General features: G+C 39.4%; 1 protein-coding gene across 3 annotated transcripts in view; it reads left to right on the plus strand.

Annotated features, from left to right (window-relative positions):
• The window catches only part of PLEK (pleckstrin), a 56,733-nt gene that overhangs the window by 1,683 nt on the left and 37,734 nt on the right, over positions 1-17,316 (plus strand). The window contains exons 2-4 of one of the 3 annotated variants that reach the window (XM_042816708.1): positions 948-1,076; positions 2,612-2,667; positions 3,216-3,352. The gene's annotated coding sequence lies outside the window, so the exon portion shown is untranslated. The remainder of the gene's footprint in view (positions 1-947; positions 1,077-2,611; positions 2,668-3,215; positions 3,353-17,316) is intronic. The other 2 variants (XM_042816699.1, XM_042816717.1) reach the window with 2 other exon arrangements.

A 17,316-nucleotide genomic window follows, 5' to 3' on the forward strand; every position in this document is an offset into this window, starting at 1 on the left:
GACTGGGCAGAAATTCTAATGTCAAACAGCATTCCTGCTTATCTCTCTGCCACTGCAGCCTTATCTAACAGATGCAAATCTAGAGTAAAAATTGGCTAATCCAAGTTGAATATGGCTAGAATTTTTACAGCAGGAAGTGATGGGACTAAAATAAACAGCAATGAGAAATACAATACCTTAACCGTTACCTTTTTAGGTTTTGAGTAGAGACAGCCAAGAGCTCACGAAAATATATTTTTTTTATCTCATAAGGCAGCTATGTCAGTGTTCACAGTTTTGAATCTCTCGATGCAGTACAAAGTCACAGTAATTAATTTTAATTTTTTTTTGTTGTGTCAACGTGTCAAAGCTACTTTTATATCCAGCTTCTAAAAGATGTTAAAAATGCAAAATGGCACTTGTTAGTGTGTAACCAAGTGCAGAAAGCCATGACTTGCCTTTAATCATTTACATTATATTATCACATTTCTGAATAGTATTCCTGCAGGTACCAATGTTTGAATCTATTTTTAAAGTTTCAGGCAGTTCTGCATTTTGTCACTTCCTGGGCCTTAATAAAGCTCATTTTGCAGCATAATTATAACCATTAAAACTTGGATAAGTGTATATTTTAATTTAATGGAAGGTTGTTATGGTTACAGATAAATGAACAGGTAAGTTAACTATGTACCTGTTTATGTTCTTTGGTGTCATAAACAGTAATGATGTGGTTTGCATAGTACTTGGCCTGGAAAACAAATTCCATGCCCCTGTTTATGTGGCTGGGCTCCTGCTGCACTTCTTTCATAGCATGCTCCTTTTAAATTGCTAATTGTGGTGCCTCACCTTTCTCTTATTTGCTTAAAAATTTGTGTCTTATATGTGTGCACATGTAGATACGATGTATCTTTGAGCGTATCTTTCTCTCCCTTTGTGCTGATCTTCATACAAACATTCTTTACTTGCAGATGTCACAGGATGTATTTTGCATGGAGCATTTGCCTCTCTGCTAACCCAGGCTGAGGGCTGCCACCTAATTAAATAATCTTCTGTCCTGACCCTTCAAAGGCTGTAAGCAGCTTTTCCCAGCAAAGCAGGTAACCTCTTGGGACAGAGCAGTGAAGCTTGAAAAAGCTTTTATGTGTTCTTATTGGTTCCAGTTGTGTTTTTTTTTAATCTTAATTTTTCTTTAATGCTCTAGAAGGCAAAAGGGGAAGCTACCTTTTTAGGACCTACTTTTTTTTTGAGAGAGAGAGAGAGAGCTACAAAGGGATGGGAGGAGGGCTGTATTTCATCAGGAAAAGAGAAAAGACTGTTGTAATTTCTGTCTAAATAGCTTTCCTCAGCATGTTTGAATTGCACTGGTACTACAGATCCTGAACTCTATAGTCTGTAAAACTGACGCACCATGTTCATTTATTTCATGCCATTTGTAATAACTGGTAGAATAATAGGCACATCTAAAGATATAATACTGACTGGAACTGACAAATGCATGGAAAAATAAAGTACTTCTCATTGTATTTTTCTTACACCTACATCTGTCTATTCAGTTGAAAGAAATCAAAAGGAGCCTGCCCTTGTTTTCTTGCATGTTTGTGTGAGCATGTATAAATTCCCACGTCTTGGGAGGAGAAAGAATATTTTTCAGATCCAGTGAGCACACAGAAGGAAAAATGGTCAAATAAATGGGTTAGGGACACAGGGGAACACTGTTCTCTTTACCTAGAAGATTGAGAAGGGGACTCTTTAAAGTCAGGAGCAAAGGAAGGGCCACAGAATTCATGTGAAGTCGTAGATTAATAGGGAGCTTTTTGGTAACTTGGTTGTTTTGCAGCTCTGAAGAGCATTAGATTTCAAACTGCTAGACCTGGTTTGGATGTGAAGTTGCCTTGAGCATATGTGCACTTACTGAAGCACTGTAAATATTTCTGTAGGTCTTACTGCCCAAGGTGTTGTAGAATTAAATGCCTTGAGAGCAGGATTATTTCTTTCAAAGCTTTCATTTTGAGCTCTTAGTGGTAATTAAGAGCCCCCAAGAACTTCAATCCACAAAGTGCAAATCACTGCAGTAAACTTTTCTCTTTTTTTTTTCTTTCTTTTTTTTTTGGCTTAACTGTGTTTTACCAAGTGGTCTTCTGGTTTCCTAAACTTGCTGTCAGTGCTGGCTAGGATAAGCTGAGGATAAGAATGCTTTCTGTATCTTTGACCCTGTACCTGTAGTTGTATCGCTGTGTCAGATAGCTCTCTGCAGAACAAATATATGGAAATAATTTGCAAGGAAGACTGAGACTGAAAAGTTACTGTTTTTTTTTTTGAGGCTATTCTGTTGGCATACTAATTTAATATGGTGATATTACTTGCCTAGCAATTAATGGCATCCATCTGTAGCTGGACTTGATATTATTGATTGCTTTGTTTGTTCTGTTTTGAAGATATTTGTTCTGGGGAATTTTGATAAGCATGGGCTGACTACTCAAAGACTGCATGAAGTGCTGCAAGCATGAGTACAGTGTTTGATTTTTCGCTGATATCCTCATCTCCCACAGCTGTAGAGGGTTATTGCTTTTTTTCAACTCTATTATGGATACCCAGGCATTGGTCTATTTGTGAATGTTTTATCTTCTCACAGGAACTGATTAAACAACAGAGATTGGCCTCCACACAGGATATTGATGAGCTATTAATGTACGTGACTTCAATCTTGTGGAAATAATCACTTGAATTACCTTAAAAGTACCTGTTTTCATCACTGGCTGACTGTTTCAGGCTCTGGCCAGTACAAACTCTGAAAGTGATGACTCAAATAGCAAACAGACTGATAATTCATTAGTGAAACAGTGGCATCTTAACCAAAATAATGCCAAAATGTCATTGTATTTTACTTCTTTCTCTTGTAGCAGGGAAAAAGCAGGGGAACTGCTTGATTGTTGATTCCCTAACAGTTGGAGTTGGAGCAACAGTTGAATACCAGTTGAGGAGCTTGACTCAAGACTAATCAAAATAGGTGTTGCTGTCGCATTGAATGCCCTTCAGTGTAGCAGTTTGTGTTGTGGGGAGTTTAAGTAATGTAGTATGGAGTTCTGTGCATTAACCCTTCCTGTTCATCAGGGAGGAGTAAATGAATGGCATTAAGAAACAATATGGTATCATACAGTAAATTGTGTCCTTCTTAGCTGTGCATCTTCATGTGGCTTTGGTTGCTGTGATCTCAGTGCTCATAAAATCCGTTTTAGTTTGCAGTGCCATCATGTGTGTGAAATGAAATAAGTTGTTAGAGCTTTCAAGGAAAATGTGGTGCAGCACAATCAGATATATCCATGCAAATGAATGTTCAAGGCCCTCTTAGCTGAGGACACGGGACTATGCTGACGTAAGTAATATTTTACATTTTCTGAGCACTGTGTTTGTGTGGGGTTTTTTTTGGTTTTTTTTGTTTTTTTTTTCACTGTGTACTTCTGCTCCATGCAGACACTTTCTCAGAAGCTTATTTTGAGGGTTCTGTGGCTTGTGGTTTTAATTTGAGAAGCAGGAGGGAGTGTAACCCTAAATGCCAATTGAGTTCGATTGGCACAGGATGTGATTTTTGCTATGGAAGTTCAAAGTGCATCTAAGAATTCAAAGAACTTTCATTTGGTGTACATTTATAGCTGTGAGAAGTTTTGCTACTCCACATGTTGCATGGCAAAACTGGTTTTGGAGAATCCCTTTTCTTGAACTCCAGAGCACCTCATTTATCACTGTATCATCACTGGGTACAACACTTATCTCAAGATCACTGTAGTAAGAAATTCTGTGTTTGCAGCACAGGACTAGAAAATTGCCTCCTCTGGTGATGTCTATAACTTCATTCCTGCTCTGCTGCTTTTGGTAGAAGAGTAAGGTTATTCTCATGGTTTTGGATGGGATGTCTGCATTTGGTTTTTTTGTGTGTGTGTTTTGTTGTTTTTTGTTTTGTTTTGTTTTCCCTGTAAAGCACATTCAGGTTCTCAGTCCAAAGTGTTTGGGCATCTTAGCCATTATCCTTTCACCCTGATGTTGGAAGGGTTAGATTCTGTTAATTTGTGTTTTGAATAGACCATTAGAAAATGGTCTAATGTGTTTAGAATAGACAGTTTAGAAAAGAACCCTTAAAATATTTAGCTTCCTTGTATCATCCTTTTCCTTGGAGGAGATACAAGTTTGTGCACTGTTTCGTGCACAGTTGTAACAGTTGCTGGGAGCTCTTGCTCTGCTCGGAAGGTAAAGAATCCATTACAGGATGTTAAACTCTGTTAATCTGAAGATTTTATGTGCTCTAAGTCTTTGGGCCTTCATGCTGCAAAAGGATTTCTAATTAAGAGGGGCAATTGCCAGAGATGGAATGCAGCTTGTTTCTGTGGTGCACTATTAAGTCCTGAGTCTTTTGCTTCCTTTCTGCTCGGCGAGGTACTGATGTAGAATGGATTTATACATCAGTGGATTTTAAATTAGTTTCTGATCATTCATGCTGTTGCTGAGCTCTCTTACAAGAATTTGCTAGAATAGGGGCTTTTCTTTTACAGAAGGACCTACCTGGGGGGAGGAGAACAAACAAAGCAAACAGGAACAACAGAACCTCCAGTCTTTGTTGGTTATGGGTAGAAGTTGATTTCTGAACACTTTTTTGCAGTCATATGGGTAGCTGGTAAAATTGCAAATGCACAGGCAGGTGAAGTACACAGCTGTACTTCCCAATGCTGTGGGAGCTGTGCAGTGCATGTAAATCTTGTTTGCTTTTTTTTAATAATCTTGTTTAATGCTATTATAAGCACGTTACCTCTGAGTTATGCTACAGCTGCGTGCATCCCAGCTGGATAAAGATTGAATGCGGTGTGTACAGTTCTGGTGTCCCAAGTGTTCTGCACATAGAAGCAGCCCACTATTCTGACAAGCTGCCTTGGTGAAGGTGCAGTCGGTGTTCTTTCCCTTTTACAACTCACACCAAGTTTGGACTGGAATAAACAGCACTGTAGTGGCTTCCTGGTCAATGTAATTTGCTGTTTTCTGGCTGACTTAGGCTCACAGGATTATCTTGCTGCCTCCCTATTGCTAACCACCAGAGCTAAAAGTGTGGCCGTGTCTGGGAACCGTTTATGTTTTGGCCCTCTTTCAAATAGGAACAATTCTGAGAAATACTCCCTCTTTGCATGGAGAAGCAGGAAGCATGCTACTTACTGATTTGGTATGTGTGGCCAAGAATAAAATACAGGTCACAGATACTACCTTGCCCTTCTAGCTATCAAGTCTATTGCTCTAGCAATACTTTGAGCAGAACCTCAGTAGCAATCATCCAACAGCTTTCATTCCCTTTGTCTGAATACAGTAATCCTACACCAGAGTGACAGATTCATTAATACCTCTGTACTAGGGAACACATGCCCAGTCCTCATCTGATCAAATGCATTGCATTAGGTTTAGCTTGGAATGTGGGGGAAAAGGAGGAGTGAGTGTGTGTGTGTGTTTGTGTGTGTGTGTGTGTGTGTGTGTGTGTATATATACAATCCTCTTGGAAGTAAACCCTATTCTCCCTCTGCTGACAAGGACAGTCTTGGTCAGTAGTGTGCCAGTTGTGGACACATCTGGCATAGTGAGAATTTGGCCAGCCCGAATGAAGGCATCCTCTTTATTTTTTTCACTCAGATATATAAATGATGCTGAACCTTTGATGCTGAACGACCTGCAGCCCTTGTGTGGGCTGTTAGCTTTTTTTAAGCACTGCTGTTCTGAGTGCAATAAATAGATCATACTTCAGATTAACTCTTCAGGGAACCTATTTTCATTCTAAACTGGTTGTCTGCACTCAGAAACCTTTGAATACGGCCTAAAACTGTTTGTTGCAAACCTTAGGAGGTCAGAGCCTTTAAACTAGTAGTGTGGAGTAAGCAGTCTTTTAAAAATAAGGACAAAGACTTCCCTAAATCTGGGCTTTGTTGCTTTCAGGGCTTCCCAATTCCTGTAAAATCTGAGTGACCCTTGGCACAGTCTTTTAAAGAGGAAATGCTGCTAGCTAGAGAATGGCAGGGAATATCTAAAGTCTGAAAAGCTTTTAGTATTAAAGTAAAAAACAAACGAGAAAACCAATATCCATCATCAAAGCAGTCATAGCTGAAGATCTCTAAAGTGCTTGGCATCAGTGAATAAAGAAGTAGATTCTTAGAGGTTCCTTAACTGAACTAAAATACAACTTAACCAGGTGCTATATCATATTTGAATTCATGTTAATGTGGTGTGAAATAAGAATTAAGAAAAAGAACCCGCCCTAGTGTGCAAGGTTTGGGAATGTGCAGATTCACTCCTGCGTAGTTTTTAAGTATCTTGTTTGTGTAATATCTAAGGAAAAACTCACGTCTCCAATGGTAAATGCTTAAGTTTATTGGTATTTTTCTAAAGTTTAGTTTGCATTTTAATGGTCACCTGGTTAATTTTGTTAGTCATCGAACAAGTCGATTTAACCTGCTCTGAATATGTGACCACTTACATCTGTCCCATCTTTTGGAATGCAACAGGAGGTTAAAACAGTTCTTCATTCATGGATATATTTGTGTCATTCTTTCCTCTCCTATGTGCTCTGGGCAGTCTGGGGATGGGTGGGGGGAAACTCTGCAGATAGGAGATGTGAATGGTTTCCTGTGGATTGTCCTGTTCCACCAAGATGCGAGATTGAGTTGGAAGTGTTCTGAATCTCTGGGCAGAGCAGTGAGAGCTTGTTGCTCACAGCAGGCTGTCCCATCCTTAGAGCTGGCTTACAAGCTCTCCAGCATCCTCAGTTTGTGTGTATGGTGTGGTCCTGTTCAGGAGCAACACAGCAGCTGAGATCTCCTGAAGTATCCTGTGGTAACATGTTCCTACCTGATGCTGTCGCACTGAAGAGTAAAGAAGGCCAGTTTTTGATTATTTTCAAAAGATGATAAAAGCTGAACAGAATAGTTCACTTATACAATTTCAGGTGTTAAAAGAAGTAGAAGAAAAATCTTAAGCTACGTATTTTCTTCAGTTCTATGTCATGCTGCAACTATGGTGAATCTATTTTCCTTCAATTAAAGATCTGAACCTTTACAATTACTGTTCATTGCTTAACTGAAAATAGGGTCTTTAAGACTGTGCTGTAGGAGTTTGAAGACAGCACACAGTTTGAATACATAATAAGAAAATGTACTTTGAGACTGCTGGTCCGTACAATAAGCAGTTTAGCTGGCTCTTGGTGCAACTGATAGCTCAGTTAGATAGTATCAGTGTTTGGGGATGTCTGGTGCTTCACTATGGATTATCTTGCAGACTTTCATGAGTGCTTTGGGAATTGGTAATGGTGTTTTAAAGGATAAATGGAGGTTGTTTGACCTTACCGTCTCCCTTTGCAGTGATGTTCTGTTCCTAGCATCTGTAACTAAGTACTCAGTGGATACAAGGATCACTTTGATAAATATGTAAATATTTGTCACTTAAAAATTTTTAGAAAGAAAAGGGCTGCTTAAGATCTTTGATTCCAGTGGTCCCTTGAGAGATTCCAATTCCAAGCCTGAATTTTTTCCATCAAATACATCCATTGTCTTCAGTAATAAATTTGCATACAAACTGGAGGAAGCAGCTTGGCCTATTCTTAGAGCAAGTCAAGATTACACTCTACTTCATGAACAGCTGTACCTCTTCCTTTATTGTGTACCAACAGTGTGTGCAAGGCAGGGAAGTCTTTGCTGTGGAACACTTTGCAGCCTCTGTGTAAGTGAACTATTCTGTTGCAGAGGCTGAATAGTTACTCAGTTCCTTCATTAGGGTTGAGATCCCCTATTTTTTACTTGTAGGTTGTAATACACAGAAAATATGCCAAACATGCAGACGTGTGTATCAGCTCATGCTATGCTTCAGGAAGAGTGTCCACTGACTGTTGTTGCTGCTTCCCCTATTGGATGTTTTCCCCATATGATATATTTACACGAACCGGTGTGTGGCTGCTCCCAAACTCAGTTCTGAAAATATTATCTGTGTTAACTCAAACACTTTATGTACTGAAGATTTTGTAAAGGTTTGAGAGTTGGACTGGGGAATGGATGCATGTTTGTGGACTGGGGAGAATGAGGGGGAAAAAAAAAAAAGAATAAATCAGTGGAAGAGTGGTAATAGTAAGTGGCTGGGAGCCAAAGCCTCTTTACTTTGCCTACTGTCACCAAAGCCCCACCTCCAACCACAGTTGTAGTTATTAGCATCCATCGAGTGGTTAAAGCTGGATTTGATTCTCAGACTTCTGACAGCAGCATTGGATCTGGGTCAGGCTGAGATTCAGAGGGAGTTCAGTGCACACAGACAGGGAAGAGCTGGCATCATAGTGGAAAGAATGAGGCAGCTCATCAGCTGGCAACACTTCCACCGTGTTTTGCCAATCATTTGTTTTTCTTCAGGAAGGAATTCAGGGTTTGGTTAAATTTTGTTGTCATTTTTTTTAGTCACTTATCCTAGGAAACCATCTTGTCTACTCTGAATTTAGTATCTTTTTGGCAAATAGTTCTCCTGTGATTACTGATTCATACACTTTTGAAAAAGGATGTAAACTACTTGAGTTTTTGAACTGCGTATTTAAATTCAATTATTTCAGCTTACTGCTTTTACAGTAATCTTAGTTAGGAAATAAAAGCTTCTGTTTTGCAAGCAGGAGTGATTAAATTTAGTAGTTGCATAGAAGTAAAGGATTTACTCATTTTTATTCAAATCAGAGATATCGCTTACGTTTTATAAACAGTGAAATCAGTTCCTGTAATCATTCCAGTTTTTCATAAGCAAGAACTTAAAACATGTAAAGCCAAGCATTGTCTTCATCTCTAGGGAGCTGAGCACTTTAGCTCGCAGAAGAGCTGGTATTGTTTGACTAATTTTCCATGTGCTTTTTGTTAGTTCTTACCATAGGCTTAAATCATCATTAATTTACTAATGCCTAATAATGATCATTAAGCTTTAATATGTTAATAAACTTTCTTTTTACGTCTACTTAGATTAAAAAAAAAAAAAGCAATAACTTCTTGTGAGAAGGACAACTATTTTCTTGAAGGGAAAATTTACCTAATTTTATATATAAACATTTATTCCATGCTCATCACCATAGTAACTGAGGCATCAAGTCAGTGAGCTTTGCTGAGCAGGGTTGCAAGCACTGCAGTGAGCCAAAGCCTGAACTTCAGTGTGAAAGTGCAGTTCCTCAGTTGGTTGAGGCACAGCTCATTCTTGCTACTTGTTCCTGATCTCTTCCTTCTGCTAGTATTTGTATTCCTGTGGCTGTGAGTGTGGTGGGATTGGGAAGCTGATCTGACTGAAAAATAGCTCTTCAAGTCATCGTGTGCCAGATCAGCCTTCTGATGTGACTGACCTGGTGACTGCCTGAGTGCTGGCAAGGCACGGTGGGAAGGGAAAAGAATGAGCAACTGTGAGAAATGTGGGGAGAGACAGTGCCCTTCCCTGATATGGCGAGTTAAGCTGACTGTAGAAGTGCTGGTAGAGTTCAGGGCTTGATGATGTTGGAGCTAGAAAAATTGAAAGCCAGGTGTTGGCTTGGGTGTTCAGTCGCTGAGTGAGGAGGTGATTGAATCCATATTCAATTTGAAGTGTTTTTATGGCTTCAGCAATGTATTCCTGAGCCAAGCATACATTCTGCCTATAGTGAAATGTTGCCTTGAGAAAAGAAAATGCTAAAAGGATGGAAATTCAGTGTCTCTTTCCTGATGGGACCTGTGTTCTGTTCATCTCTGAGAAGTAGCTGTGGGATTTTAACTGCATGTTTGCTTCAGGAGGTGGATTCACTGTGTTACAGTCTACTTGATTTTCAGCTTTTTATCTCTGTCTAAACAATTGCTTTCAGGAAAGCCTTTTCTTTTTAATGTAGTTTGCTGCAGCAACAAAGTTTGTGGCTAGTTATTTCTGTAGCTTATTTGTAAATACATCTCAGATGTATTCGTTTCTTGGCTGTTCACTCTGTCTTATGAAGCACTGCAGTTGAACGTGTTTTCTAACTACATTTGATTGAACAGAACTTTATAGATCGGGCTTTTAAAACAGGTTTATCCTAAAAAAAAGCTTGATGGCTCTTATTTTTTATCTGCAATGGAAACCAGACCTTCATTTTGAGCCTTTGAAATCATGGTGCCATTTTATTTTCTAGCATACTTTGGCTCACTTCACCATCCAAGGCCCCGATGCTGCAGGGAGCTGCACGTGCACTCAGAAATGCCTGTTTCTAGTGGTACCACTGATTTATTGCTCCTCACGTACTGTTAGATGATTGGAAGATGATCAGGTATAAGAACATTTAAGTTACTTCTGCAGAATCTGCAAAAAGATAAATGATTTGCAGGTGTAACACTGCGCTGTGGTTAATCACACTAGCAAGCCACAATGTGAAATATATTCTTGGATAGCCATTTATAGTCTTGAGTTTTTAAGAGCTGTAGCTCTGCTTTTGGCTTGGTTAGCTCCTGTGGCTGTTGTAGATTACATCTGCAATCACGTTGTTGCCAAGCTTCCACTCTAGCTTAAGGTCATGTTTACTACTGCGCAACTGCATAGTGAAGAGTTGCAGTAAAAGCAAAATAAACTTAAGACTTTTGACAAAGCAGCTTAGTGTCATACTGTGGGAGCCTCATAGCTAGTGGATATTGGGCAGAAACTCAACTGACTGTAGACCAAAGCAGAATGTTGTTGGCAGCAGTTAAATTTTACTGCTTCATTATAGCCGATGTGTCCTTGACTGCAGCTTTAATAAAAACATTTTGTGCGTGATCGGGGCACTGTTTAAAAAAGACCATAGATGTAAGAAAATGGGTCTCTACAGCTTCCCATATGTGGAGTTAGAACTGTGCAAGGTTTTTATCTCGTAGCTGGATTGAGTGATCTGGTTGCCTCCTAGAAGATGAGCGTTTTAAATTTCTGGCACTGCTGATGAAAGGAATGCTATTATTGGGACACTTGAGTTGCTGTAACTTCTCTAGGGAATGGACATAGAGGTTAAATGTGGTCGTCCCAGGTGCAGGTTAAGGTATGGTGGCAGTGAAGTGGAGCTTTCCTTATGGCTGTAACTGTAGCTTTTTGCAATTGAAAACAAACAGAAGAAACTCCCCTGAAAGACTATTACTCCCAATGACATTTTGAGAAGCATTTTATAGCTAGCTTTAGTGAGGAAGGCGTATGCAATTATCCTGTGTATGCCCTTCTAACAAATTTGGACTCGTTATTCAGTTTCATCTGTGTTTATCAAACACAGATGAAAATTCTCCAAAGTAATAGATTTTATTTTCCAATTTCAGTTCCTGAAGGGCTGAGAAAACTGGTATTTGGTGATGATTTTGCTAGCTTTCTGAATGTGTTGCAAATAAATGTGTGAAAAGCTCACAGAAGAGTGTTAGATCTGGAGATATAATAAAGTTCTGTCTTGACTGAGTATGGTTTGTGTGCTTTCACATCCCAGTTAACTTGACATGATCTAAAACCATTCTTCACAACTGAACTGAGCTCTTTCTTCCACTGTAGGTTACTTTTGCTAATCTTTTATGTGTGATTTCCTAGTATAGACAAGATTAAAAGCACTTTAATGACTTTGATCCTCATATATTAGGGAGGGACTAAAGTACCAAACAGGAATAAATTTGGGTTCCTTTGTTTCAATATGATATGCTTCAAATCTCAGTAAAGGTTCCCATGTGCTGTCTAAATAAACTTTCTTAAATATCAGGTATCTTTGGGGAGGTTTTTCTACTTCAATGCAGGTCCTGCTCACATTTAATTGTTCCAAATATGGAAAGTAAGAACACTTTTGTTTCCACTGATTCTTCACAATTGCAAATTATTTAGAAATGGTGGTGCATTACACAGAGTGCTGTGTATTTTTTTCTTCTAGCAGTGAGGCAAATACCTTAAATAAAGCTGTTCTGGATCACAAAAGATTTAAAAGGATTGAATGCCCTCCGTCAAGCTTCATGTGTGCTATAAAGACATCCAAGCATCTTGTGAGCATTTCATGTTCTACACGTGAGCTTCCAAATCCGTGTATTGACTTTATTGCTCTGGAGTGGGAAGCAATGTAGTTGCCCAAGTTCAAGTTTTGTACTCAAACAGCGTCGTAAGTCCAGTGAGCTGTGATTTGTGTAGAAACTGAAGCAGAAAAGCTCTGCTAAGTGTTCTGTTTTGCTGTGTTTGTATTCTGCACTTGAACTGCCAGGCAGGAGTTAAATGTTGCCCTCTGGAGACTGCAGTTGGACTCTCCAGCCGCATTTCTGTTCTTTAATTAAAATTGTGGTATGCCTCTTATGTGAGAGTATCGCAGCGAGGAACCATATTGGGAGAAAAGATCTGGTACTCATTAATGATCAGGGTTAAATAGACACGTAGCTTACTGAGGACCATGCTCTATCATTTGTTTTTGTTAATTTGGGATAAGGTGGTAATTCTGTATAATAGGCTTGGAGGGCTAGAGAGACAAATTATTGTTTTAACCCTTCGTTTTATTAGAAAGCAATGCTTAGTAGGGGAAAGCATATTCTTAATGGTTATCAGTCCTGTGTCTATGGAGCATACTGATTTTACAAGAACAATACAGAGATAAATAGTCTACACTATCACTTCCAGTACAGTCTTAATTATGGAATACTTCTTACAGAGAAATAACTCTTTAGGCCAAAGTAGCTTTTGTGAAAAATGCTTCGTAAAGTTTTCCAATGACTCGAGCAAGCAAATTATGTTCATTGCTTCTAGTCAATTTTGTGTGTGTGTGTTAGAATTCAATTTCTGCTAAATATGCTTGAAAATAGAAAGGTTTTGGCAGAGTTTGAGTTGGCATGTGTTCTGCTAAACTTTATTTGAAGAAATAACTATATTTTTTTTTTCCAGACATCATTATGATTAGGGTATACTTTAAGTAACAGGAGACCACTGTTCCCTTTCTGGATTTGCCTGAGAATTTTCTGTTTCTTAGATTGTCTAATGTCCCTTTTTCTTTCAACTCAACTAAACCAGAAGGGTGTTTAGCAGCTTTGAAATTCAAGCTACGTATCTAAGTTTCCAACTTTGACCAGAACATTTTGGATCACTTTATAAGGTGATTGCTAGAACTGGAGTTAACCCAAGTAACTTGTGTTTAACAACCTTGACTTCTAATTACCCACTTTGTATTCTGTCATTTGCCTTTTTTTGTCTTGGAGCAAAATCTACTCCAGTGTTTTATGTTACTCAGTTGCAGTTTCAAGTTGTACACTAGTGATTGTTCTCAGGAAGATCTTTAAAAGGGCCTCATTAAAATTTGGAGGGGGAGAGGGGAAAACTAGAAGAATAGTCAGGGAATGAGTGTGAACATCGGAGCTGCCTTTGTAAGCTGCAAGTCTTGCTGAGATGCTTGATGTCAAGTTTGCTTTTTAAGTTATGACAAAACGGACCTCATGAATGCTGTTAAATGTGTTCCTCAGAAAAGATTTTTAGTTGACGTAGAGAGAATTATCCTTCTGAGATCTTGGCTATGTTGCAAAATGTACTAACAAGAATGCTTTTTTAATTTGCTTCCTGTGTTAAAGCTTTGTCAAACGCACACTGAACTTCCAGGAGGATCTCTGAACATTTCGTTTTTCTGAAACATCAGTAATGTGTAATCATGGTGGGGAAAAAAACTTGGACAGCTTCACATAGCTGTCTCTTTTCTCTCTGGGACTTATTAAGTGTTATACAAACAACTCTCTCTCCAGTTGCCTTAGGTTGTATTGGGACTTGCAGTCTTTTCTCAAACTATGCTGTCTCGCCTGTTTTATTTGGTTATTAATATTCTGTTAGCTATTTACATTTGCCAAATAACATGATAATTTTGCAAGGTTTATCATCTATGAGCAGGAAATGTTTTTTGTTCTGAAAAATTACTGAGAGCACAGAGTGTGATGTGACATGGCCTGCAGATTGTTTGGATGACTTTTTTCCAAAATGTTAGAGCTTTGATTAAAGGAGATTGAATTCTAGGTTATCAACCCAGAACTGGCCTTTCTGACCTATCACTTCTGGCTTTTTCTTTAAATGGTTGTGTTGTGCAGCTGAGTCTATCTTTGCTAGAGTTAATTACGTGTAAGCCAAAGCACAGCAAGCACGCTTGTAGCACAGTAGGCTTTGAAGTAACAGCAAGTTACTTCCTTCTGCTGAAGTCACTGCCTTCAAAGGCAGTGAAGACTTAAAGTGTTTTTTAAGCCATTACTTCAGTTGTTTGGAGGAGAGAGTTCTGAGCAGCAGGTGCTGTTTTTCATGTGCCTAGTCATCAATCAAGATAGCGAGGCCTTTGGAGCAGGAGGTGTATTTCACCTTACCCCGCATTTGGCTCTGCGGTGCTTTGATCTGTGTTTAGATCAGTGTGTATGTATTTGTATATATAGATCTGTATAAATAGCAATTAGGGATTCACAGCAGAACTGTTCCTCCCAACTGAGAGCAAAGCTGGGACTGGGCAAGTAGGCTGTCTTCAGTTTATCATGTGTTCTGGGTGCGCAGACTCGCAATGCATTCTGAAACACAGAATGTGATGCCTGTGCTTATTACTGATCTCACACAAAATATGTTTACTCTGATATTTTGAAACATTACCACAACAGGCCTCAAGGGCTCATTATCCCCTTTGTGTGCATGTGTTATTCGAATGCCACTATTGACAATGGCAATAAGCTGTACCCAGGAGGAGGAGGATATACCTGTTGTGCTGTAAGTTGGACAGCAGGGAACGAGGAAGTCCCTAGCTGCTAGGTGGTGTGAACAGCACAGCTTCAGCATCACTCCCTGCTGGCTTGTCACCTGTGAGCTTTGTGTTCTTTGCTAAGGAAACAGTAGTGGAAGCAGCAACTGTGAAAGTTGGTGATAGCACAGTGCTACCTTGACAGAAACTGCTGCTCAGAGCTCCAAGTCAAGTGTGAGACAGAAATGTGAGCAGTGGAGGAAACTGCCATCTGGGTTAACCCCAATGAAAGCTGAATTTCACTTGTAGCTGAATTAGCAAGTGGCTGTCAGAGAAAAGATTGGGTTGGTTTCTTTCCTTAGAATTACATTTTCAAATTTGAGTTCAGTTATTTCTTTCAGTTGTTAGGCCACACTTAATCTGAAGATGTCCTGTTCTTTGAACTGCTATGATTTATTTTTCCCCTTAAGGTCTGGTCAGCTGATCGCTTCAGTCGTGTGAGTCAAGTTTATGTGAGTCAGACGTGTGCAGACATAAATGGTGCTGTTGGACTTGAAGTTCTGAGATTTATCTGCTCTGTGTACTCTCTGTATTATGGAGGAGGAGGATGGGGAGCAGTAATAATGTGACAGAACACAGGGGGCTGAGAAAGGGTTGAGCTTATAAATGCATGATCTTTGATTTTTCGTTTTTTTTTTCCCCACATTTTCTGAATCTGCTTTGCTAATCCTGTGTGGAAGCTGTCAGGCGTGGGGCCCTCCAAACTGTTTGGAGCTCCTACACGTTTCCAAAACGAGAACTGCCAAAGAGCTTGTCATCCTTGAGAGAGAAAGCTCCCTCGTGTGGATGAGAGGAACGGCTGCAGTGATGAGCAGCAACGTTAGGGTCTCACACTGTGGTTGTAAGTTCTTAGGACTTTTTTTCCCCAAAGCAAGTCATTCAAGTTTTGTATGCACTGCTTTCTAAAGCTGTGTATCAGCATCTAGCTGTTTGCTATATGTGTGCAAGTCCAAACAGTTTAAGTGATGTGACCATGAAGGGAGCTAAAGCAGTTGATTATTGAATCAAGTTTTATGTAATGATTATGAATACAAATGTATATTTTACATACATACAAATCCTTCAATGTTATGGAAATTTCTGTAAATTATACTTCATAGAACTTACATGAAACTTCGAGGTTTTTCTTTTTATTTTTCCCTTTCCTGAGCATGTATCCCAAAGTGTGTTTATGTATTTCAAAAATATCTATCAAAGTGATTTTTGGATCTTGCTGCAGTTTGGAGTCCTTGGCTCAAAGCCCTATCTGATTTATCAAGTACAGCTGCACAGTAAGTATAAAGATGAATTTTGTGATGGAGGAGAATTCATCTTGATACCAAATTTCGTTTAGAAATTTACTTCTGGGCTGAGTAGGATTCATGCTTGTGATCTGAAGGCAGAAGGCTGTATCTCATTAGCAAAACCCGGAGGCATTTACTTCCATAAATGCTAATACTGTTCCCCTGAGAATGAAGTACTTAATGCAGGTGAAGAGAGGCACATAATTTAGAGTTACAGTGGAGGTTTGCATTTATCAGCTCAGATTCATTGCCAGGTAGAGGAATGAGACAGCAGAGTGTTCTGACCCAGTGCAAAGAAAAAAATAATAAAATGCTGCACTGGGATTTGCTATTGGGTCTTGTTAACTGGTAAAATGCTAAAGAAGGAGCTTGTCCAGAGCTGTCTGGATTCTAGCTTGTGGAACATGGCTCTACAGACATAACTGAACTTAGGGAAGCATGGGATCTGAGATTTTTAACAATACACAATGGTGAAATGAGATTTGTGTCTGTCTTCATAAATTCTGCTCATTTTGAGATAGTTTGGAGTTATCTTTTCAGTGAGGGATAGTTACTCTAGCGAGAAAATAGCATTCTCCTTTGAGAGCTGTGAACAAGGAACAGTTGGATGAGCAGTCCTTGTGGTTGTGCTTGTCAAGAAATGCATGAGCCTGAACTTGTGGGGAAGCAGGAACTTTTCAGGAGGCTGCACACACATTGGAGGCTGATAAAAAGGAGAATAAGGAGTGCTGGGAGAAGCGCCCTGATATGTGGTTTGGAGTTATGCCAGCTCACTAGATCTCTGACTGTGATGCACTGCTAGGTCAGCAGTACTGAAAAGATCTTCCTTCTGCCTGTAAGTACTTGGACTACACTCTGTGAGGTCATAGGGTGTGCTGTGTGTGTGGGAGAAGTGGCCTATGCACAAATGGGGTGGGGAATCTTTTTAAGGTAGTTTACACCTTATTATTAATTTATGCATTTTTGAAGTTCCTTAATGGTAGGTACTTTCTCTCAGTAGCACCTTTGCCTGGTGTATCTTTGGTTGCTTTTATTCTTTGGCAGCTCTAGTTTGGATTCTTAAGAAACTGAAAGTAGTGTTGGAGAGTATTTTGTCCTGCTTTTCTTCCTCTCTGCAGCCTCTACCCCTCAACACTAAATGCTTTTCATGACAATGGAAAGAGAGGCTGAGGTCCTGTACTGGGTTGCTTTGAATATATCGAATTTGGATATCTGAACAGGTAAAGTGATTGAAATTAGTGTCCAGAAGGACAGAAAGGCTGCAATGTGAGGTGAACCATAATAATAGAACACTGGAGAATCCAC

This window comes from Centrocercus urophasianus, unplaced genomic scaffold (genome assembly GCF_019232065.1).
Source record: "Centrocercus urophasianus isolate 14NV4802_14NV808 unplaced genomic scaffold, USGS_Curo_1.0 seq_10, whole genome shotgun sequence".
Lineage (NCBI taxonomy): Eukaryota > Metazoa > Chordata > Aves > Galliformes > Phasianidae > Centrocercus > Centrocercus urophasianus.